The following is a 25,196-nucleotide window of genomic DNA, read 5'->3' as shown; positions in this document are numbered from 1 at the left end:
AGCAAATGTTAAGGAGTCTGAAAAAAGAGATCAGACTGCAATCAGAGACATAAACGAAATGGACTTGGTTAGGACTAAATTAAATCAGACTAAAGGGTAAAGAATGATCTTGACAGTGTTTTTACAACTTCAACTTCTGTGTAAGACAAAAGGAAGATGTTTATTAGGTACAAAATCTGTATTTTTTGTAACATACTATATAATTTAACTTGTATGGTCAGTTTATTCAAGCAATATAATTACATGGAACGTTGAACAGGGAGTGAAATCTGGTTGCTTTGTACAGGTTAGTGTGAAGCCCTAAAACATTCCAGAGTAATTTGGGCAGAGATAAAAACGTATTTGCAAAGCTCCCTTGGGGGACTGGGGGAAAATATGGAAATATTAAATTTCCCAACCTGGGGAATTAATGATATTCTTAGAAGCATTGGAGGCTACCAATTTAGAAGACCGAGTCCTCAATCTTGGGGCTTGCCCTTATGAAGGTTGTTACTACAAAGGACAGGCTAAGCCTACTTATATTTGTGCTTAAGAGTCACCCCCAGAGAACCTCTGTTGTTGCTCAGATGTGGCCTCTCTCTCTAAGCCAACTCTGCAGGTAAACTCACTGCCCTCCCCCCTACATGGGACATGACTCCCAGGGGTGTAAATCTCCCTGGCAACGTGGGACATGACTCCCGGCGATAAGCTTGGCCCTGGTATTGTGGGATTGAGAAAGCCTTCTTGGACCAAAAGGGGGAAGAGAAATGAAACAAAATAAACTTTCAGTGGCTGAGAGATCTCAAATAGAGTTGAGAGGTCACTATGGTGGTGATTCTTATGCATTATATAGATACTCCTTTTTAGTTTTTAGTGTACTGGAATAGCTAGAAGGATATACCTAAAACTGTTGAACAGCAATCCAGTAGCCTTGATTCTTGAAGATGACTGAATAACTATAATAGCTTACACTGTATGACTGTGTGATTGTGAAAACTTTGTGGCTCCCACTCCCTTTATACAGTGTATGGACAGATGAATAGAAAAATGAAGACAAAAAGTTAATGAATAACAGGGAAGGATGGAGGGTATGGGATGTTTTGGGTTTTTTTTTTTTACTTTAACTTTTATTCTTATTCTTTTTTGTGTGTGGTAAAGAAAATGTTCAAAAATTGACTATGGTGATGAATGCATAACTATATAATGGTACTGTGAATGATTGTACACCATGGATGATTGTATGGTACATGAGTATATCTCAATAAAATTGAATTAAAAAAAAAAAAGCAAAGAAAGGATAGACAATTACCAACACCAAGAGTGAATTTAAAATATTGATGATTTTATAGAAAAGACACTAGATGCATAAAATAATTTAAACACTGGTGGAAAAAAAAAGAGACACTTTTCCATCCCTGATTGAGCTCTCAGCTTAAGTTTAAGATGATACAAACCACCTGATGTAATAATCAGACCTTAATTTGGGATTGTGTGTCCTTCTTTCCCACTCTAAGTTATGAAAGGACATGCCAATAATTTCTTCCTAAGAGATCAGACAGTTTAGGTAAGTTTTAGCAAAATCTTGAAAATCTTGAAGCTCTGGAAGAACTAACTTAGCATTTGTAGTCTAGCTTCCATGACTGTTTTTTTTTTTTTTTTTTTTCCCCATCTGCTGGTTATTGATACAGAGTAGTCTTATATTTAGATTACAGAAACACAGCAAGAATGAGTTTCATTTTTTTGGAATATGTTACAATAAAAATTCTGGCTTCACATGTTGGTGTGAGATAGTTATTCTCACTAAAAAAATATAAATGAGAAAAAAGTGGGTCAACTTTTGCTGAATCTTTTCTGATGTAAATAAGAGCTCTAGGATTTAATTCTATAAAATAATTTTAAATAATGACACGTGACCATTTCCTCATGGAAATCATATGAACAATATTACTAAACTGTTTTAATAATATTTTGAGTGCAGAGTATAAAATGTTTGGTGGAATTTAAAAAAAAATAACAGATTCAGCAGTAGATAAAACAATTCATTTGCTTACATCTTTATACATTTATCTTTCTTCATAATAGAGGAAACAATTCTTTAGCACTCTCAACACTTATAATATTAATAATAATAATAATATTCTTTCTTATACAGAAGCATCAAAATTATGTTAAAATCCTGGTTAACACATACTCATAAATTTACATATACTTGGCCTCTTAGCTTATCCCTTTTACTTATGCTTTTGATTTAGACTCTTAGATTAAAAAATTATAGCAGGTGATATCTGAATCTATGATAATCCTAGTCTCCTAATTATTTGTGTATTAAATGGCAAATATCTTAAAACAATTAAACTATAGTACAAATTAGTCCTATGGATTTTACTTTGACTTACCAATTCTCATCGTCAAACCAACCAAAAAGTAATATTTGACTTCTGAACAGAAAAACATAATATCATATTTTTAGAATAAAGACCTATCAGTCCAAAGAAGACATACCTCATACTATGAGAAAGGAGGGAAACAAAACATAATGTAAACATACATATGTGTTGTGCTAGGATTTTAAAACTTGTGGGGTAATAAAAAATTTTAAAGTGAGTATATTTTAATAATTATTCTAATTCAAAAAATACTTTATAGTAATTTATGCCACAAAGCAAGCCAAAAACTAGGCAATTTCTTAGTACAAAGTTATTTAAAAAATTAAAAAAAAAACATGTTTCTCAATTTAATACATACCTTTATAGAATGGTCACAATGATTTAGTATAAAATACAGAGGGGGGAAATGTTCCTGGGTGAAGGTTTTGTGACACTTGAAGTAACCAGGTAAAGTGGGGGCTGATGAACGTGGAAATGTGCGGCAGGTGGGCTGGAGGGTTGGAGAGGGGAGAGAATGGATGTAGTGGTTTTATGTCTTTTGAAATAGCTATCTATGAATACCCTCTAAGAGTATTCACTTAAAATAATAATATCCTGAATTTATACGGCACATTTAACATAAATAATTTCACATGGCTCACAGATATACTATAAATTACCTTTTCTTGGGGGAGAAGGATTAGTCACCATAATAATTTTTCTTTATAATTTAATCAATTTGGATAAAGAGCAAGGGAAAAATTTCTAAAATTTGGCCTTCTAATATGAATATTCTGTTCTAACACACCTAGAACAACTTGGCCCAGAATAGTAAAATGGGCTTTAACTCTCAGTGGGCATACTTAAGTTAAAAAAATGTACTATGACTTTTTTATTTCGGTATAAATTCAAACTTACAGAAAAGTTGCAAGAATAGGGTGAGAAACTCCCTGTTCTAGTTTGCTAATGCTGCTGTTAGGCAAAATACCAGAAATGGATTAGCTTTTATAAAGGGGGTTTATTTGGTTACAAAGTTAGAGTCTTAAGGCCATAAAGTGTCCAAGGTAAAGTATCAACAAATGGGTACCTTCACTAAAGGATGACAATTGGCATCTGGAAAACCTCTGTTAGCTCAGAAGGCATGTGGCTGCCATCTGCTTGCTCCCAGGTTGCGTTTCAAAATGGCATTCTCCAAAATATTGCTCTTGGGGCGTTTTGTCCTCTGTAAGCTGCAGCTCTTCTTGAAAATGTCATTCTCAGTTGCTCTCAGGGCATTTGTCCTCTCTTAGCTTCTCCGGAGCAAAAGTCTGCTTTCAAAGGCTGTCTCCAAAATGTCTCTGTAAGCTGCAGCTCCTCTCCAAGCTCCTGTGCATTCTTCAAAGTGTCCCTCTTGGCTGTAGCAAGCTCGCTCCTTCTGTCTTAGCTTATATAGTGCTCTAGTAAACTAATAAAGGCCCACACTGAACGGGCAGGGCCACACCTCCATGGAAATTATCTAATCAGAGTTACCACCTACAGTTGGGTGGGTCGCATCTCCATGGAAACACTCAAAGAATTACAATCTAATCAATACTAACGTGTCTGCCCACACAAGATTGCATCAAAGATAATGGTGTTTTGGGGGACATAATACATTAAAACTGGCACATTCCACCCCCTGGACCCTAAAATGACACGATTTTCCATATAAAATACATTCATCCCATTGCAATATCACAAAATCTTGAATCATTTCAGTAACAATAGGTAAGTACAAGATCCCATCACAATCAGTTACAGGCATGGTCTGTCCTAAGGCATAACTCCCCTCTAGCTGTGGACTTGTGAAACTTAGAACAAGTTATGTACTGCCAATATACGAAGGAGGGAAAGTCATAGGATAAACATTTCCATTGCCATAAGGAAAAACTGAAAGGAAAACAGGGTTAACAGGACCAAAACAGTTCCTAAAACCTGCAGGGCAAACTCCATTAGATTTCAAAGTCTGAGAGTCATTTATAGAATGTCATTTTATCCTTGAGGCTTTAGAGAGCCGCAGACTCACACTTTCCAAAGGATTATGCAGTAGCTCTCTTCTCTCCAAATGTTGGGGTGAGTGCTCCAACATATCCACATATTGGGGAGACCACCTTCTTCTTGGACCCACCCTCCTCAGACACTGGGGTGCCACCCAGACTCTGGCGGCCAGGCTCTCCCCAATCCCCAGGGAATGTGCTCCACCCTCTCTGAGGCCTGGGGTGGCAACACTCTTCCTGAGCATCGAGGTGGAATGCCTGCCCTCGACCTCCGGGGCAAATGCATCCTTTCCAGGTGTGTGGGCTGCTCCATTCTTCCTGCCTGAAGCTTGTTGACTCCAGACCTCAATCTCCATGGCTCTGTCTTTGAAGACATATTTCCTTCAATTTGTCCCTTCTCCAGTCCAGACCAGCAGTGTCTCCGTCTTAATAGATCTCACAAAAATCTTGTTGGCTTGGCATGAAGTACACAGGGGTCAAAACCGTCAGACAACAGGAGTTTCCAAAAATCCTTTCTGGATAACTCCATCTCCAATCTTGGCTTGTACTGAAATGGTGGTCGGTTTCCATGTATGGTTAAATCCTGAAGTGGGGTGTAGCTTCTGGGGTCTCACTTTTTGGAAGCCCAGAATTTTCCAAACCATCAGTTTCTGGTTTCTTTGAACCCAAGAGTTCATTTCTAAGTTTATGTATCTCCTCTCGCATTTTACTATAAGCTGCAAGGAGAAGCCAGGCCACACTTTTGATACTGAGTTTTGAAATCTCCTCAGCTAAATATCCCAGCTCTTCACTTTCAAATTCTGCCTTCCATCCGATACCAAGGCACAATCTTGCCAAATTCTCTGCCACTTTAAAACAAGGATCGTCTTTCTTCTAGTTTGCAACACATTCATCATTTCTGTTCAAGGCCTCATCTGAAGTATCTTTAGAGTCCATATTTCTACCAACAGTCTCTTCAAAGCAGTGTAGGCCTTTTCTATTAAGCTCCTCACAATTCCTCCAGAATTTCCCCCTATCCATTTAAAAAAGCCATTCCAACATGTTTGGTATTTGCAAACTCAGCAGAGCCCCACTTCTCTGGTACCAAAATCTTTCCACTTTGCTAATGCTGCCCTTTTGCAAAACACCAGAAATGGATTGGCTTTTATAAAGGGGGTTTATTTGGTTATAAAGCTACAGTCTTAAGGCCATAAAATGTCCAAGGTAAGGCATCAAGAAAGGGTACCTTCACTGCAGAAAGGCCACTGGCATCTAGAAAACCTTTGTTAGCTGGGAAGGCACATTGCTGGTGTCTGGTTGCTCCCAGGTTGTGTTTCAAAATGGCGTTCTCCAAAATCTCAGTGTCAGCTTCCAATGGCTGTCTTCAAAATGTGTCTCTCAGCTGCAGCTAGCTGTGAGCTCCTTCTGTCTGAGCTTTTATAGAGCTCCAGTGAACTAATCAAGGCCCACGCTGAATGGGTGAGGCCATGCCTCTATGAAAATTATCTAATCAGAGTTATCACCTATAGTTGGGTGGCTCACATCTCTATGGAAATACTCAATCAAAGAATTACAATCTAATCAACACTAATACATCTGTCCACACAAGATTACATCAAAGATAATGGCGTTTTGGGGTACATAATACATCCAAACTGGCACACTCCCATAACTCTTTATCCAGATTCCTCAACTGTTTACATTTTGCCCCACTTATTTTGTCATCTAGCTATAAATCTGTCTAGTTTGTCTTTATGGAATCTTTGAGAGTAAAGTTGGAGCAATGTGCCAGTTTATCTCTAACTTCTTCAGTGTGCACTTCCTTGAACACAGACATTTTCCAATGCAACCATAGTACAATTATAAACATCAAGAAATTTAATATATCTAATCCACAGCCCATATTCAATTTTTGACAGTTGTCCAAATAACATCTGTTTTAGCATTTTATAGCTTTTTTCAACCCCTGGGACAGGATCCAATCCTTTACTAGGCATTACATGCAGTAGTCTCTTTAGGCTTCTTCAAAATGGAAAACTCATAAAAATTATAGGAGCACATATAGTGCAAAACTATGAAGTTATTAAAACAGTGTGGCATAACTATTCTTATTGTTTCAGAAATATGAGTTCCTCAGCCTTTTTTCTGTCCTTCTTGACCTTGATAGTTTTTGAAGAAGGCAGGCTAATAATTTTGTTAAATTTCTCATTTCTTGATGTTGTCTGATGTTTCCTCATGATGAGATTTAGGTTATGCATTTTGGTGGGGACACTACAGAGGCAATGTGTCCTTCTCAGTATCAGGAGGAACATGAGAGGAAAGTTTATCCCAATAACTTTTATCATTTTGTTAATGTGATCTCCTTTAGGTTCTCCACTCCCAAATTACTAGTTTTATCTTTATAATTAATAAATAATTTGTGGGCAGATATTTGAAAGCTATTTAATATAAAATTTACCCACTAATTTTCGCATCTATTGATGATTTTCTAGCTCCATTATCCCTTACTATGTATTAGTTGGCATTCTAATTTAAGGAAGAGCTTTCCCTTATCCCTCATTTATTTATTTATTTATATTGGTTTGGATGGATGGCCTCTTATTTTATTCAGTGTGGTATAAATCATTACTATCATTATTTATTTTGATGCTCATATTGTCCCAGATTTGGCCAGTGGGAGTCCCATCAAGCTGACTCCAGCCTTCAAATATTTTTCTGCAAGTAAACATTCCTTAAAGAAGAAGGAAAACAACTGTACACTATCTCACATCCTATGCTATCAACAAAGAAAGAAAATATTCTTCCATTGTTTTCGTATTTTCTTCATAGCAGAAAATTACTGTAATGCCAAGTCCAAAATATAGTAGAAGTATATGCTAGAAGAATAATTGCACTGATGATTACTAAATTTAGTGCTGAAAAACAATATTGTTCCTATTTTGGAAAAACAATTTCTCCTTTGCCATTATATCCTTGGAGTTGAAGGGTATTCAATTTTTAAAAAGTTATAAATAATATATGCATGGTTTTAGAGTATTTCATTTAGAAATCATAAAGATTAACACCATATAATGATTTTTAAAATCTTTATTACTCTAAAACATGCATATATTATTTTTAATTAATTAAAAAGATTTAATGGATTGTTATAAGATAATGGTGCAACCTAAAACATTTTCAAATAACACTGGTCCCTGAAAATCATACCATTGGAGTTCTTTGCTTATGGATGTACAGTTCTTTTTTTTTAAGGAGAAAAATGTAAATAAACAATTTAAAATCATTGAACCATAACATTTTAGAATTAGAAGGAAGAATGGCATATATTCAGAATTATGCTTCCCATATTGTGTTCAAAGGACCTATTAATATATGTGGTACAGGTATAGGGTAACAGGGAAACCTTCAATACTATATCCACCTTTTGGAAATTCACAATACACATTAACATTGCATAAAGAAATTTGCTTAACTTTGTTCAATCCAGAATTTCCTCAACTTGAATATAGAACTTAGAATTTTAAAAAGTATCATTCTTAATATCTAGTTGGAAAATATATAAGCTCCACATTTTTCAGAAGCAAACTATGTTTATTTTTTAATGCAATTTTATTAAGATTTACTCACACACAATACAATCCATCCAAAGGGAAACTATGTTTTATAATACCTCATAGATAACTGATGGATCTGGAAAAGAAAATGCAGTCTCCTGGCAACTGATAGTTCTGTGTGTCTTGTTACAACACACTACTTCCGTATTAATCCAAGACCATCTCAGGACCTTTTCAATTGAGTCCTATTTACCAAGAATTAGTAAGAGCAGAATATAATTATTGTGAAACATGCTTTCAAAATATATTCATGGTTTTAGAGCTAATATCTAGTGATCACTGCCCAAAATATGGTGTCAGTAGTTCTGTGTTGTGGAGTCTAGATTCTGTAACTTAACACACTGTGAGACTTTTAGAAACATTATATAAGTAATGCGAGCTCTTCTTGTGTCACAGTCTGGATCCTGTGCAGAGTGAATATAGGTGTGTGGTGGCTTGGAGTTATGTATCCCAGAAAAAGGTGTTCTTAATCTTAATTCATTTCTGTAGGTGTGAACCCATAGTAAATAGGATCTTTTGATGAGGTTGATTTCATTAAGTTGTGGCTCAACTGAATCAGGATGGGTCTTAATTCTATTAATGATGCCCTTACTGAGAAGGCAACAGAGAGAGAAGCCATGGGGACCAGCCAGAAGCTGGAAGTCAACAGAACCCAGGAGAAAATGGAGAAAACACCAACATGTGCATTGCCATGTGACAGAAAAACAAGGACCAACAATCGCTGGCAGCCAGCCCTGAATGCCAGTTTTTCGGGAGAAAGCAACACCTTGCTGATGCTGGATTTTTGACTTCTCCTAGCCTCAAAACCACGACCCAATAAATTCCTATTGTTTAAGCCAACCTATCATATGGTATTTGCTTTAGCAGCCAGGAAACTAAAACAATGTACAGGAGCTAGATTAGTAAATATTGGACAAAATCATTCACTCATCCAACATATATTCTAATTTTAAAACGTGGCTTTGCAACAGCTCACTATACTGAAACATTAATGAAGGAGGACAGTCAGTTTCCCAAACTGGTCTCCTGGAGAACACTCTCTGCAGGATGGGATTTGATCTGTTGCAAAACAGTACTTGATGGTCAAACTAGTCTGGGAAATGTTGGGTTTACATATTTCTTTTTTCCAGGATTTTTCAGATGTTTTTGTATGACAAAGGACATTGTAAATTCCCGAGAGAGAAATATGAAGAATATCTATGTGTGTGTCTGTGTTTATACGTATGTATATATTTTTAATTCCCTATGTTTACCTGACAGCACTCCCCCCTCCTCCCCATACTCATGATACAGCTTTTAGAAGACTGTTGCGTAAAGCAACAGTTTGAGAAACACTGATTTGGAGAAAGAGGAAGAACAAATTCAACCTGGAGCTTGAGACAAGTCAGAATTAGGTTAAATTTCTCATTCTAATAACTCTCCCATGCCCATTCCCCCAAAATATGCTCTGCTTAATCTTGGTTCTGAGCCACTATCTTGTATTTTCTTCTTGCATCTGATTCTGTTCAGCTTCTGCATCACCCAGTTGCAGTCTGTACTTTTTTCTGTTTTTTTTCTTTGCACTTCAGATTTTATTCTAGGCACTGGATCTCCAATTTATGGCCTTAGACTTTTCAACACTGATTTTGGTCATCTACCCTGGTACTTCGTAGTTCTCTCTGCTTGAGTGGGCTGGTATTCTTTCTGTCACCAAGACATAGACAAAACTACAGAGTTGATCCTTAGCACATCCGTGCTTTAATTTTCTCAGCTGAGAATTGTGACATAATATGCCATTTCTTTGATTTTTATTATTTTTGCCATGAATAAAGAGAAAGTAAATCAGATTCTTTCAGTACATGTATGATTCTGCATTTAAAAGTCAGTCACCTGTGCCTATGCCTTACCTCATCCAATGCTGTTCTTTCAGGGTTTTATCATATAGACGTATAAGGGATGAAATAGCTTTCCACAATGGAAGAATATGCCTTCCTGAATATAAAAGCTGATTTTTTGGAAAATATGCTGTACACCAAACCGACAGATAATAAATTTAACTTCTCTTGATGAACATAATTTTATAATGCAGACTCTACAGAATATTTTATTTTTAAATAATTTAACAGCATTCACCCCAACTTAGAAAATGGCAACAGACTAATTGTACATTACTGGGGTCATATTTGTAAATTAGTAGAAAACTATATATGCTAAACAAGGTAAATAATGGGGTGGAAAACCCACAATGAGCCTTATCTACTAGAATTTAAAAATGAACATTGATTATGGGTGCATTTTTAACTGGAATATAAAAGCATTACACTTTAAAAAATTGACTATAATATTTAAAAATAATTGTTTAATGCCAGCTTAAAAAAAATGATTGTACAGACTTTCAGAGACCTTTTAAAATACCAGCAATGTTAAATAGTGTGCACCCTTTAATTCTAGCAGGTGGAACCAGAATGTTTCTGAGATTTCACAGTAAATATCAGCAATGCAGCACACTTTACATCAATTTTCAATATCTAGGTCACATGGACTACTTTGAATACTGTGAATAGGAAAAAAAAGGCAGGGAGATTTCTGTAGAGCCACCAAGAAATCATAACACTTAACGTTCAAATTCTGAAACAAAAAAAAATGCAGCATAACATGAATTTTAAAATAATTCCTACATAGAATAGAAGATAGTGCTCTAAAAATGAACTTCTTATCTATTATATAATCAATAAAACCTTCAAATATTGTTATTTACTTCATAAAATGTATTTGTTTTTACTACTGTCTCAGATGTGTGTGTGTGTGTGTGTGTGTGTGTGTGTGTGTGTGTGTGTGTATGCACACCGAACAGTCAGGAAAGAAACAGAAAGAACACAGCCTGAAAATAAATGTACTGTTAAACAAAAAGCATATGTAATTTAGGGAAAAATCCTGGAATACTTAATAGTAATCAGAAACCATAGCTGCCACATACAATAAAGGCAAATATATATGATAATAATTATATCTGAAATTACAATCTTCTTTATACAAGAAGAGACATAGAGGATTTGCGATATATTTTACTTAAGAAAAATGCACAGTGGTTTTGCAGATTTTTTTACCCTTACATATAAGTGCACATATTTGGAGCTTGGGAAGGTCTTTGCTATAATTTTATTATTTTCCTTGAAATACACTGAATTTCTTAGGTTACAGATTTAAAATTTCTCCTTGCTCCTACCATAAATTATTATGTGAAGGACAGGAAATAAATATGTTTCTTAGCAAAATAAGAGACCTCAATAATCTACAACAAAATTCTGCTACTAAATATAATTTTTATATAAGGATAGTTCTTTTTAAGGGAATGAAATGAAAAGGAAAGAAAATGAAAGCACCTGCATCTCCATTCATCTATTCCACAGATAAAGTGCTTTTTTCCTGATCTATTCCATCACACTAAAGGGAAACCATAGGTAGGCCTGTACAATTAAGACAGGTAACAATGAAAAACCACATTTAAATGACTAAGATTTATAGAGATGGAACTTTGATAAGACAATTATTTTGTATTCTCAAAAATATTTATAGAATTTGCTATAACCAAAGCCTATTTCTTTAAGAACACTAAAGCTTACAAGTATCTTTTAATCAAGCACACAAAGGAGCTGCTTGTGACTACAAGAAAGCAGGGAAACCAATTTCTACATGTAACATTCCACTAGTTGACAGCAGTTCCTTTTTAAAGCACCCAAATTTTCATATGGGTACAGGCTGAGGGATTTGGATTAGGGAATTTATTCTAGTTGTGGATATTCTGGAGGTGGCTTAAAAATAAGTCAGCAATATAAAGAAGGAAGGGGAAAAATGAACATTATATATTTTATATCATTTTAGTCATCACTACCACCCTGTGGGATACTATTCTTGTCTTCATTGTTGTCAACTAAGTGCAAATGAAATATCATAAACTTCTAAAAGTCGAAGGCTGGCTTCAGGCTAATTTCTTGCTATCCTATGCAAAATAACATTTATATTCAAGATCAAGAGGTGAATTAGGATCAAGTGATGGACTGAAAGCATTTCTAGAGTAGTTAGGGATTAGATTGTTTCTGAAGAAAGTCATTTCAATTTTGGTCTAGGGAATAATTATATTTTGCTTTTAGTAGGATAAAGTATTTAATTTGTTCCTAGATGATCGTATTCTTTTAAATATTGGTCCATATATTTGTTTTCAATCTACAAATATATTTATATCATTATTTTAATAGTTTTATTATTTATATCTTGTGCTAAGCACCATAACCATCACATAATTACATCCAGGAAAACCTGGTCTGTTAGTTTATGCTGCTATAATTAAAACTCTAGCAAGAGTGATCTTTGTAAAATGCCATTTGATCTTGTCATTTTTCTTTTTACGAACTTTCAATGACTTCTAGTTAAAGACGTTAGATAGACCATACGCATTTTTACTTCTTTTAAAACCCACTAAAATGCAAGCACAGGAATAAAAAATAAATAATACCATAAAAATAAAGTTGGGATAGACTAGGAACAGATGAGGTATTTTGGCCAATTAATTTAAGCTAGAAAATAGGGACAGAAGAACTGCTGAAGTAGGGCAGAGGAAGCCTCAGCTTAGAGCACATGGGGACCCTTCGACCTATAATCGCAGAGAGGCTCTGGGGCTCAGAGATGCCTTGAAAGAGGGCAGTAGTGAGAGTGGAAATGAGAGGTGGGACTGAAAAGGAGGAGATTACTGATTGTATAAGGAACAGTTAGCATCCCCATCCACTGAGGCAAGGGTTTTATTCCACAAGCAAAAATTAAAGGATTCTTCTTGGAAGAAATACATCAATCCTAGAACAAAGACTAGCTTTGGCTCTGGCATTTAAGGGACTCCCCACTGTAATGGCTAGTTCTCCACTCAATCACACTACAGCACCTGAGATCAGGAAACGCTGTCTTTGTATACAAAACTCCCCATCTGCTGCTTATTGCCTCTCTGTTAAATATGAACCTGCAACCAAGGACCACCAGATAGTTAAAGAAAGCCTCCTGAGTAAAAAAGAGAAATAAAAATATACTATACAGAAAAAACTAGTTGAACTGGAGGAAATGGGTAATTTAGGGGAAAAAAAGTCCTTTAAAAAGAAGTCTAGGTAGTATCCTCAAGGACAGTGAGAAAGTGTCATACCTATAGTATAATAATGATGATGATAAAAGAAATGATAATAGCAAACACATATAAAGCTTATTACATTCCACATATTGTTCTTATTGCTTCATGTTCATTAACTCATTTAATTCTCATAACTCTGAGATAGATATACTATTATTATCTTCATTTTAGATCAGGACAGAGACAGAGACAGAGAGAAGTTAAAATTGTTTAAGGTCACAGAGTTGAGGATGGGGATTCAAACTCAGGCAGTTTGGCTCTAGAATCTGTCTCTTAATCACCATGTCCTCTTTAGCTTAAAAATAAATGAACAGAACCACTGAGAAGACTCCAGCCACCATCCTCGCCCTCCCTCCCCTCTCCTTCTGCCATGCTGCAAATGCAAAATATTGGAAAGAAGCGGAATGGAAAGAGAAAAAAGTTGAGGAGGCAGAGCCTGAAGAATTTGTGATGGAAAAAGTACTGAATCGACATGTAGTGAATGGGAAGGTGGAGTATTTCCTGAAGTGAAAGGAATTTACAGATGCTGACAATACCTGGGAGCCTGAAGGAAATTTAGATTCCCAGAGTTAATTGAAGCACTTCTTAATTCTCAAAAAGCTGGTAAAGAAAAAGATGGTACAAAAAGAAAATCTTTATCTGACAGTGAATCTGATGTCAGCAAATCAAAAAAGAAAAGAGATGCTTCTGACAAACCAAGAGGCTTTGCTAGAGGTCTTGATCCTGAACACACAATTGGTGTCACAGACAGCAGTGGAGAATTAATGTTTTCTCATGAAATGGAAAGATTCAGATGAGGCAGACTTAGTGCTGGCAAAAGGGGCAAACATGAACAGTCCTCAAATTGTAACTTCTTTTTATGAAAAGACTAACTTGGCATTCTTGTCCAGAAGATGAAGCTCAATAATTGTTTGCATTGCTTTCTATATATATTTATGCATATGTAAAATCTAGGTCTTGGTTTTTTGATTTATTAGTGTGAAGAGTAACTACATTCTAACGGAAATCAAGTTTGACATGTTGTTCTGAAGTAGTATTATTGGCGGAAGTCGTTACTTTTTGGAGGGGTGTTGGTTTTTGTTTTGTTTTGGCATCAATATCACTGAATATTTGGAACAAATAAAAGCTTCCTGTAGTTGCTTCATTTATCAGAAAAGACCATTTGATACCATGGTATATTATTTCCTTTGCATTAGAGAACAGCTTTGCTAAATGTTGGAAAAATTTCCACAATCATTACTGAATTAAACTTGTGTGTAACCCCATATATTCCTAAGGACCATTCTGACTATTCTGGGTTTTTATTTGTTTGTGGATGTGTGTATATAAATACGTAGGTAATTTTTATTTTTTTATTATTATTTTCTATATTCATAAAAAACAAAAACATTCAAAACAAAACAGCATTTTATAACCATATATAAGTCCATGGTGCTTCTGGGATGCCGTCATTCTGAGCAAACCAAGAAATCACTTCAAGTTAAACTGAAAATTTTCCTTAAGTCATACACTTTCAAATCAAATAAATGATTCAGTTATTAATTGGAAAATATAAATGTAATACAAATAATTTTAATAACATAATTTAAAGCAGCCAGATCAAAATCCATGTCTATATCTATAGTCGTATAAATGCAAAATATTTGCAAAACTCTGAGAGGAAAATCTACACAATAAACAATCTCCCCACCCAGATGAAAAAACAAGGTAAATACTGTGGTGTTTTCATTAGCCAAGCAAGGTTTAGTTAAATGGGCATTTAAAGGTTCCTCCTAGAGAGCCATTCCTTTATGGAAAGTTGAAATCCCTGTGTTGTATTGACAAAAAAGGTCATGATTCATGGAAACTTAGTCAGATGGTTAGAGCTGTTGCAGTTTAGTACCTGTTGTACCTGTTAGCATAAACATGTAAACAAACTTTTGTAATCTAAACTATTGACTGGCATGTTTTTTCTTCACCCTCACAAGGCATTCCTTACATGTAGGCTCAATCTTTTCAGTATTTGGGTTACTTGTTCAACAGAAGCCAGGAACAACAATAACTTTATAGTAATCAGAATGCTATCCAACTATATATTGTTTACTTTATTGTAAATACTGTAAATACTGGTGAACAGTGGTCAGTAAATAGTTTTATATTCCTTAAAAAAAAAAAGAACAAAAACTCCATAGACTATGAAAGAACTCTAGAAAAATAAGATCATAATTCTATATTTCAACTCTCCTATATATATTTTTTTGTTTTATTTGGGAAACTGAGAGAATTGCCAGGAAAATTCTGACCATTGGTCCATGATAGAATGACAGAAGTCACAGAAGGAAAGAACAACAACAAAATAAAGGGTGTAAAAAAAATTACTACAGAAATAATACAAGATAATTTTCTAGAGATGAGGGACACAACTCTTACAAAAAGTGCTCACTGAATGAAACTCAACAAGAATGGAAAAAAGCCCATACCTAAACACATCATTAGGAATTGAAAAATAACAAGAAAAACACGAGAACCTCAAGAGCTGCCGGAGAAGAAAAGTGGATGATGTACAAAGGACTAACTCAGGCTTGTGTTGCTAAATTTTAGAAGATGGTAGAGCACTGTCTTCCAGGTTCAGAAGGAAAACAATTTGGAACCTAGAATATTAGGCAAACTGTTATTCCAGAATTAAGAAGGCAAGTAGTTAGACTGATAGCAATTCTTCTTTCTTGGCATATTCTTTAAAGGTAGCACTTCTATAGTTTTATGATAATTGTTAAGACTATTATAAAAAGAAGTTAGTAGAAGTACAAAATATCAGTTTTCAGAGTGTCTCATGCAGAACAAGTAGTCAAAAAGTAACACTTTTTAATGTGTTTTCACCCCTCCAATACTGATGCACACACACCCTGCTCCCAGGCTTGTACCTCCTGATGTTAGAATCTGGATCCAGTGCTAGTGAGAATAAAGACAATCTCAAACATGTGAAGGTTCAGAGAATTTATCATCCATATATTCTTTCTCAGGCAGTTGCTAAGGGACATGCATCACGAAAGAGTCTGTAAAATGAAAAAGGGAAAAATGTAAGATGCAAATAGCACCAACCAGAAGGGCAGGAAAGCAAAGCCCCAGAATGACTGTGCAGCCAGAGGATACAAAGCTCTAGGAGAACAATTCTCAAAGAGAGAGAGAGAGAGAGAGAGAGAGAGAGGGAGAGAGAGAGAACCTTGAAGACATAATGCTGAGTGAAGTAAGTCAGACACAAAAGGAGAGATATTTTATGTTACCACTAATGTGAACTCCCTGAACAATGTAAAATCAGTGTCTTATAATGCAGAATACAGGGAACCTAGAGACAGACAGAAGCTAGTGAAGGAGGAATGATAAGTTAATATATGCAGACATGATAATGAGGGCAAACTTAAAAGTATCAGTGCCACATTGAAGGCAAACATGATTGAAAGCGGTTGTTTAAAGGGATGTAACCCATAGATTAGCACTATAAATATAGATAAGTGTTTGCATGATATACTTCTAAGGTATGACACTGGTACAAAGAGTTAACAACAGAGTGGTATATGGAAAAACTGCCCATTACATATTATAGACTAGAGTTAATAGGAAGACCTTACCAGCACTACACTAATATTAGGGATGAATAATCAGCGGCTGATAAGAGCTTTGGGATGTTCTATGTTATGATAAGTGTTTAAAATTGAGAGTGATGATGATTGTACAACTAAGTGAAGATAATGTGAGACACTGACTGTTTACCTTGGACAGAATATATGCTATGTGAAATTAGGAACCCCCTACTTAATAAGACAAGCCCTGAATCTTGAGGCTTGCTCTTGTGAAACTTATGGCTGTAAAAGGGAGGCTAAGCCTTCCTATAATTATGCCTAAGAGGCACCTCCAAAGAACCTCTTTTGTTGCTTAGATGTGGTCTTTCTCTCTCTAAGCCCAACTTGGCAAATAAATTCATTAACCCCCCTCCTACATGGGACATGACTCCCAGGAATGAGCCCCTGGCATTGAGAGATTTGAAAATGTCTTCTTGACCAAAAGGGGGAAAAGAGAGGTAACAAAATAAGATTATAGTGACTAAGAGATTTTAAATAGAGTCGAGAGGCTATCTGGGAAGTTACTCTCATGCAAGCTCCAGCTAGATATCCCAAATGGCAACAGTATGCCAAGCCCTAAACAACAGTAGTCCCGAAATACCTAGGTCCCTATTTGAGCCTCTATAAAAAGTTTCACTCACTAAGTTATTTTTCAGAAACTTAAATCCACCAGAACATTCCTATGCCAGACAAGTCCTATAACCCAGAGGCAACAGCCCCTTTAAGAGCATCAACCAGATGCAGGCCCCTTTCCCATAATGTTGAAACCTCTTTTTAATATGAACAAGTGTGATCGCTGCCTAGCCATCCCTGAAGATCAAGAAAGTGATTAAACAAAAGGAAAACATAGCAACAGACAAGACAGGATTTAATAAAGGATTACTAATACTGAATATTTATACACACACACACACACACACACACACACACACACACACTAGGGTATTAGAATAGCTAGAAGGAAATAACTGAAATGGTGGAACTGTAACCCATAACTTTCTTTGAAATTTGCTCTATATCTACCCATTAAATTGTACTTTGACAGTTATCACCTTTCTGTACATATCTTATATTTCACAATAAGGAAATGACTGAAACTGTGGAACTGTATCCCATAACATTCTTTGAAATTTGCTAACTACTTGTTAAATTGTACTTTGCAAGTTATTACTGTTCTGTATATATGTTAAATTTCACAATAAAAAATGTATTAAAAACAAAACCCAAACCAAAACAAAACAATAAATGCCATGGAGAAAAACATAACAAGGAAAGTAGAGTGAGATCCCAGGTAGGAGAGCTGCTATTTAAAATATAAGATTGCCAGGGAAGGCCCTCTTGAATAGCTGCCCCTTGAGTCAAGAATTTAAGGAAGAGAGGGACCAAGCCATATGGCATCTAGAAGAATATATGTTCTAGTAGAGTGAACAGCACATACAAAGGCACTTTTTAAACAATAACAATGTAAATACTTAATTGTGGGTATAAATATAGATGTAAATAAAATCAATTTTAGAAATACAAAAATGAAAGAACAGATGACAGGGCATGGAGGAAAAGAGTTGACGGGAAGACAGCTGGCAGAGGACGAAAAAAAGCAGCACCTATAGCTAATGGGTCAAGAAATAAAGTATGTCTATTACCCACAGTTACAACAGAGAAACCAAAATTAGAGATAAAAACTAAATGGAGGATGATAGGGAGAGAAAAGGCAGAGGTGGGGTAGGGCAGTGAGTGTATAATGCTTCCTTTATATAGCTGGAAGCTAATACACGATGCCTAGAAGTAATAAACAAAAATTTGAGGTAGAAGCATATTACTTTTACCTGAAAAATGCACATACAAATCTGAAGAAAATGTGGAAAAAGCTACAAGTGGGGCTTACGTGGGTAAAGGTAGGCTAAAGCAATATTGATTTTGACTACAAGCATGTATTAATTTGATTTAAACACACAATCTGCTCCCTTACTCTCTTCAGAGGTTTGCCATTGCTTTTAAGATAAAGCTCAAAATAAAAAACATAGCCTAAAAGGCAATGCTTGCCTCACCAGCCTCAGGTCATGCTTCGCCCTTCCCTGCACTCTCCTCCAGCCACACCGGCCCCCTTTCAGTTCCCTGAGCAACACGTTCCCTGAAGCTTCTGCAGATGCTTCCCTCCGTGTGAAATGTTTTCAGCCCAATAACGCCACCCCCATCCCCAGGACTGACTTATCCATTAAGCACAGTTGGTGTAGTGCCGAGGGCCCATGATATTTTAGGGACTCACAAAAATGTTTTAATTTCTTTTAAAAGCAGAAAAAAAAAAAATAAATTTTGAGTCAAAGAAATATATATTTCAGTATATAATTTAACATTTTCACTTTCATATCAATGCATTTATAAAATATAATTTTAATATTTTTAAATGGAGAAGGGGGCCCATTTAGGCAAAAGTGTTTAGGGCCCACAAAAGTCATACTTTGGCCCTTATCTACTCTGACTCCCCAATGCCACTTTATCTAGTGAAATTCTATTCATCCCTCAGGTCTCAGCTAAAGTGTCCCTTCTTCAGGGACACTTTACTCAATTTTTCCAGGCTATGTGATGTCCCTTGACATATGTTCTTCAATCACTTTATAATACTGAATTGCAAGAAGTAATTGCATAATTTTGTGGTTAATGAAAACAGGAATTGCATCTGTCTTAAAATTTAACACCACACCCAGCACAATGCCTTTTTGCAGTGGTATGAGACCCTGAACAACTGAGAATTTTCCACAGTGGTCCCTCTCAGCTTCTTGTCTCCAAGAGCTGTTCCTTCCCATCCCTTCTTGCATGTGACTTTAGCCCTGATTTGTTTCCTTTCATCCCCTCTTGATAAAATTCAGATTGCCCAAACAATGGCTGCAAATCTACAAGAAAAATTCCTCCCCTTGTGAGGACCATCCTTGACCAACTCTCCCCCAAACCAGCTGAACTTCAGCTGAGCTCCTATAAAACCCCTACACAACCTTCCATCCTCCTCCAAGGTGGGCACTCTTTGGAGCCTTCTCTTGCCCAGCATTTTTATATAAAGTCTTATATGCTCTGTTGATTTTCTTTCACAGTAGGCATTCAATTAAGTTACTGAGAATGAATAGCTCCTACCTGAATTGTAGGCATGGTGCCTTAGAAGAATTAAGAAAGTTTTGAGAGTGTCTTGCAAATCTAAACATACTAAGTGATTGCCAATATGACAGTGAGAAATAATCCTAATAAATATTTAAATCTAAATATTCTCAATTATTTGTATTTGTGCTAACAGAAGGCAATACTGGTACAGACATTACAAAATTGTGGTCAATGTTTACCTGACTTTGTAATGGGTTTTTGTTCTTCTATCTGCATAGAAATTTCGGTAAGATTTAACTTAAAGATCAGCAGAAAGTTGTCCAGTTTTCCTATCCTGCTCCCAGTTCTGAACTTTTTTGTTTTCTATCTACATAACTGCCCCCAGAATAATGTTTGACACACAGTAGGCCCTCAAGAATTATTTGATGAATGAAGTGATCTAATATCACTTCAGACTAATGAGCTGCAACCAGGAATAGGAGAAAGGAGGGGAGTTTAAAACTCAGTTCTCTGTGTCATTGCTTGCTTTGATTCACTTTTTAGTCATATTTAATTTATTCTAAAATTTAAATAGAAATGGAAATCATGAGATTTTATGTTTTATCAAAGGAAATAGGAGTAATAGTTTCAAGAAAGGGTTAAGAAACACGGTCTTAGTTGAAAAGCGTTACCCTAAATCTGAGATTTAAGTGGGCTATATTTTTGGTTCAGTTGTAAAACAGGACTAATAATAGAGATGTGATAAGGAAACAATAAGTTAGAATAGTATCTGGCATATAGTATACCCCACTTAAATCCTAGTTATTTTTCATATCATTAGATAATTATACTAAACCACTATTTTTATTACTATTATCATCATTATTATTCCATGAACTGGGTGAGTTAAGTAAATGTTTTTATTTGTTAATTCACTATCTATTATGTAAATATGTTTTAAAAATGTGTGTAGGGGGTCATGTTTACCACTTAAGTCATAAAATTTTCACTGAAGAGTTACTTAGAGAAAGACGCTAGAAAAACAGAAGGAAAGTAAGGTTTTGAAAATATATAATTAACCATGAATACAAGACTTCAAGTTTTTCAAAATACCCATCCTAACTAGTTCATAATTCTACATGATGAGATCAGGCTAGAAGGATATTTTTAGCAAAGAACAGTAAATCAGAATTTCCTCAAACATAAATTTCTGTGAAAATCCAATAAAAATGAGAGGTGGAATTTATTATACTTTTAAAAAATTTCTTACCTCACATCCTTCGAATAGCTGCTCAACAGTTGAATAGAATTTTGAGTAGTGATAATACTTTCTTAGGTTTATGATATTTTTAAATACACAATTCCTTCTGCAAATAAATAAAAATACATATCCCAACTAGTAAAAATAAATAATACTCAACAACAATAAATGAAAAGCCTACCAAGGGTTTTCATTTTGGTAAACATTTATCTTACCATCAAAGCTTCAGACCCCTGAGAAGACCCCTGGGATAGAGTGACAGATTCAAGTTTGATTCCCTCTTGTATTTCAAAAAATACCCCACAATAGAAGGATCATTTTTTGAGGATAAATGACTGGCTGGGAGCACTAATGTCCCAAGGCTTTGCCGGGGGGCAATAATCTCACCTAATCATTATTCACAATCCCCCAAAAGCCTGAAGCTAAAATTGTAATTGCTATTTAAAAATAAATAACTTGCAAATTCCTTTTTGAAAATTCTTTCTTCTGCTTTTACGATTTCATTTTTTGTTTAATTCATGTGCACCTTTAGATACCAACTGCAGCAAGTATTAAAATCTCGAATACCCATCTGTTTTCAGTGTTGCTTTCTTTACTAATTTATAAAAAAGATATTCTAATAAAATTGCCTAAGGTTGACATTGCATAATATATGCAACTGGAATATAAAGTCCTCAAAGGGGATATGAAAAGCAGTTCAGTAAATTTAGAATTTTATAATAATACAGTTCTAATAAGTCATCTTTTATTTGAAAAAGCTAAATTTTTTTCATAAATGCAAAAATTTATTTAAGGATGTAATGGTCTCTGAAAACCAGGAGATAAACTAGAGTGAAACCATGGCACAAAATTTTTCAATTACACCTTCCACTTTTTCTTACTTAGGATGTAAGATATATTATTTCCTGCCATCTATCCTGCTAAAACTTTCCACTCTTGTTTTATTTCTAGTATTGACCATTGCAATCCTTTCCGTTCTTCCAGTAACCCTTTCTACTTCAGCTGATACTGAAATACAAATTCTTTCTCATGATTGCACTTAAGTGTCTCCTCTCTGAAGAACAGTGATGAAGAGTGAGGACCATGTATGTCAGACTGCACGGGTTAAAGTTTGAAAAGGCGATAATTATAGTTCTTACTTCAAAGGGATACTGTGGGGATTAAATAAGACAAACCATTTAAAGTATTTAGTAGAGTGTCTGGCAACATAGCAAGCACTCAATTATTGTTAGTTATTGTTAATTACGATAACTTTTTAGAACCTTTTATTTGCTATTCAAATTCCTCTGACAGTGATGGAAAGAAACATGTGTGACCTCAGACAAACTTGAATTAAACTCCCTTATGTTTTCTCACTCACAAAATGAAATGATTTGACTACATTTAAATCAAAGGTCTCTCTTAAATATAAAACATTACACAATAAACTCAGACTTATTTTCCCTCACTGCTTTTTATATGTATTCCCAACTCTATTCCTAGTAGAGACTACTTTATGTGACTTTCTTTCCATATCCCTCCTCTTTGAAGAAAAACCATATCTGATGATATTCTGTAATCTTTCTCTCATTAGCAATCATGGGATATTTTCCTCATTTTCAATGATGAGTTCTTACTTTCACTATCAAACACAGAACACCCTAACGAGGTTTTGTTACCTTCTTATGAACTGATACCTTAAAAATGAATCCGATATTAATCTCATATAATATGTGAAAATTGTATGCTATCTAATACAATGATCAAAAAAGAATGACTTGTTATGTTTCTGGAGAAGGCATATCTTTATTCAAAAGACTTGGGAAAATTCACGGTAGTATATAACACAACTCACAGTTTGTTTCTATCCTCTTTTAAGGATAGAAAAATGAGATTTCTATAACGGGGTAAAGAGGAGTTATAGCCTTCAATAAGATACAACTAGTTAAAAAAAAGGAAACTGAGGCTTTCTAATGAGATATAACTTTAGTTAAAAAATGTATGAGTCATACAGACATGTATGTTAATTATGCTTTTAACCATGAGAGATACGCAGTACTCATTTTTTTTTTTGTCACAAGTATTTAGTATAATTAAATTCTTATGGAGGCTATTTTAAAATTGTAAATTTGGTAGCACTAATCTTAGCTAAACTGATACCTGATGTAACATTATAAGTATGTTGTAGCAGAAATAAAAGATTTTAGCAAGATAACTATGTTAGATGTAAAATACAGGTTAGATAAAACTACCTTAAAAGTCAGTGTACATATGAAAATATTAACCAATGAAATAATATAATGTCTGGGATTTGTTTCAAAACAATACAGGAATATAAATGAGAAAAGATTAGCCTTGAGTTCTTAACTGTTAAAGACAGACTGAGATACATGGGGTTTATTATACCATTTTGCTGACTCTTGGGTTTGAAACTTTCCGTAAAAAATAAAGCCGATGTATAGACAGACACCAAAACCAAAAGCCATAGAAAAGAAACAGATTTAACTTCTTAAAAAATGTTAACTTTATATGGCAAAAATAAAACAGACACAACAAGAACAAAATATCATAAACAAAATACATAAAAAAGAATGGGAATACACAGTTGCAACACATATGATTTACAGAGTTAATAATCTTAATGTTTCCTAATTCTTATCAGTCAAGGAAAAAAATCAAAGTCCCCAAGAAGAATTTGGCATGGGGCATGAATAGGATATTCATAAAGTAAATACAAAGATCAAATGAATATATAAAAAGATATTGATCTCACTAGTAATCAAATAAATGAAAATTAAAATGCCATATACTTTTCTCATGTTAGATTCATTTTAATATAAAAACAGCTAATACAAGTGTTGACAAAACTATAGAGAAAGTAGCATGCATATTCTCATACACTGTGGCAGTGTGAATTCATGTAGCCTTTCAATATATTTACACCTTGATCCACAAATTTCATTTTTAAGAATATACTATAAGTCAGAATTTTCCAAAGTGTTCAGTGGGATGTTGTAACAGATGTTATTAATAAAAAAAAAAAAAAAATCAACAAGATTCCATGGTCAAATAAAGTTGATTTCCCAGACCCTGGTATACTACTCTACATTGGTATTCTTCAAGCAGGTGAATAATAGACAATGTTTCCTTATGTTCTACACCATGGAACCCTTTTCTTCAGAGAGCATGCTTACAAACTAAGGTTCTGCACTTTCCTTTGGAGACTGTCCTAAAAAATCATCAGAGACGAATACAAAGACATGTACAAGGATGTTCACTCAAGTCCTGTTTAACATAGACAAAAACTGGAAACAACCCAATATTCAGTAATAGGAAAGTGGTTACAATCTGTTACATCCTTAAACTGGATTATTGTTCAACCATTCAAAATGGTGATGTAGGTAATATTTATTCACATGAAAAATGCCACAATAAATTGTTAAGTAAATGAAGCAGGTTAGTGAATACGCATTTCTATCTTATTCTTTCTATGCATAATTATAATAATTCTATAAATACACATATTATATATAATATACACATATATATCCATAAAGTCAGAAAGACATACAACAAAATATAAAGAGTAGTTATATTGATGTGGTAGGATTATTGTACTTTTCTGTATAGTCTTTTTGTTTTTTTTGATGAACATGTATAATATTCTAATAAAAATACTTTTTAAAAGCAAAGTAAGTGTTTGGAGAGAGCTGTATTTTAACTTGTAGAAATTGGATTCTTTCCTATTTAATAAAAATTAAGTTCAGAGACAACGAAACTATAACCATATAAAGAATCTATGGGGATAAAATGCAATTCTTACCTTCTGGAGAGAAATTGATGAAAACATAAGTGTTGTGAGATCCAGTAGTGCAATGCAGGCAGTAAATCTCCAGATGCTCTATGCCTTTACGAGTCCCTGTGAGGGAGTGCCTCTTTTCTCTGTAACAGAAACAATGGGAACATACATTTTTTATGGCTGATTTTCAAAATTATATTTAAAATGTTATTTGATACTTTCTCATTTATAAATATCTAAACAGTAGGTCTCTGGCAAAGAACCAAGGGGACCAGGGTATTAGTAACTTCTTAAGGACACACTGTTGGAAGCAATGTAGTAGTACTGCCAATTTTTAGATACCATTTAAATCTAGGATTTGATCAATCGCTACTCTTTCATCACTTTCCT

General features: G+C 34.7%; 1 protein-coding gene across 6 annotated transcripts in view; it reads right to left on the bottom strand.

Moving 5' to 3' along the window:
• Positions 1-24,952, bottom strand: part of MBD5 (methyl-CpG binding domain protein 5) — a 150,022-nt gene extending 125,070 nt beyond the window's left edge. For 4 of the 6 annotated variants that reach the window (XM_037850553.1, XM_037850556.1, XM_037850558.1 and 1 more), the window contains exon 1: positions 24,831-24,952. The gene's annotated coding sequence lies outside the window, so the exon portion shown is untranslated. Of the gene's footprint in view, positions 1-16,002; positions 16,135-21,037; positions 21,135-24,830 lie in introns of all 6 variants that reach the window. The other 2 variants (XM_037850554.1, XM_037850555.1) reach the window with 2 other exon arrangements.
• Positions 24,953-25,196: the final 244 nt, after the last annotated feature.

This window comes from Choloepus didactylus, chromosome 9 (genome assembly GCF_015220235.1).
Source record: "Choloepus didactylus isolate mChoDid1 chromosome 9, mChoDid1.pri, whole genome shotgun sequence".
NCBI classification, from domain to species: Eukaryota; Metazoa; Chordata; class Mammalia; order Pilosa; family Megalonychidae; genus Choloepus; species Choloepus didactylus.
This window is presented reverse-complemented; position numbering and strand designations above follow the sequence as displayed.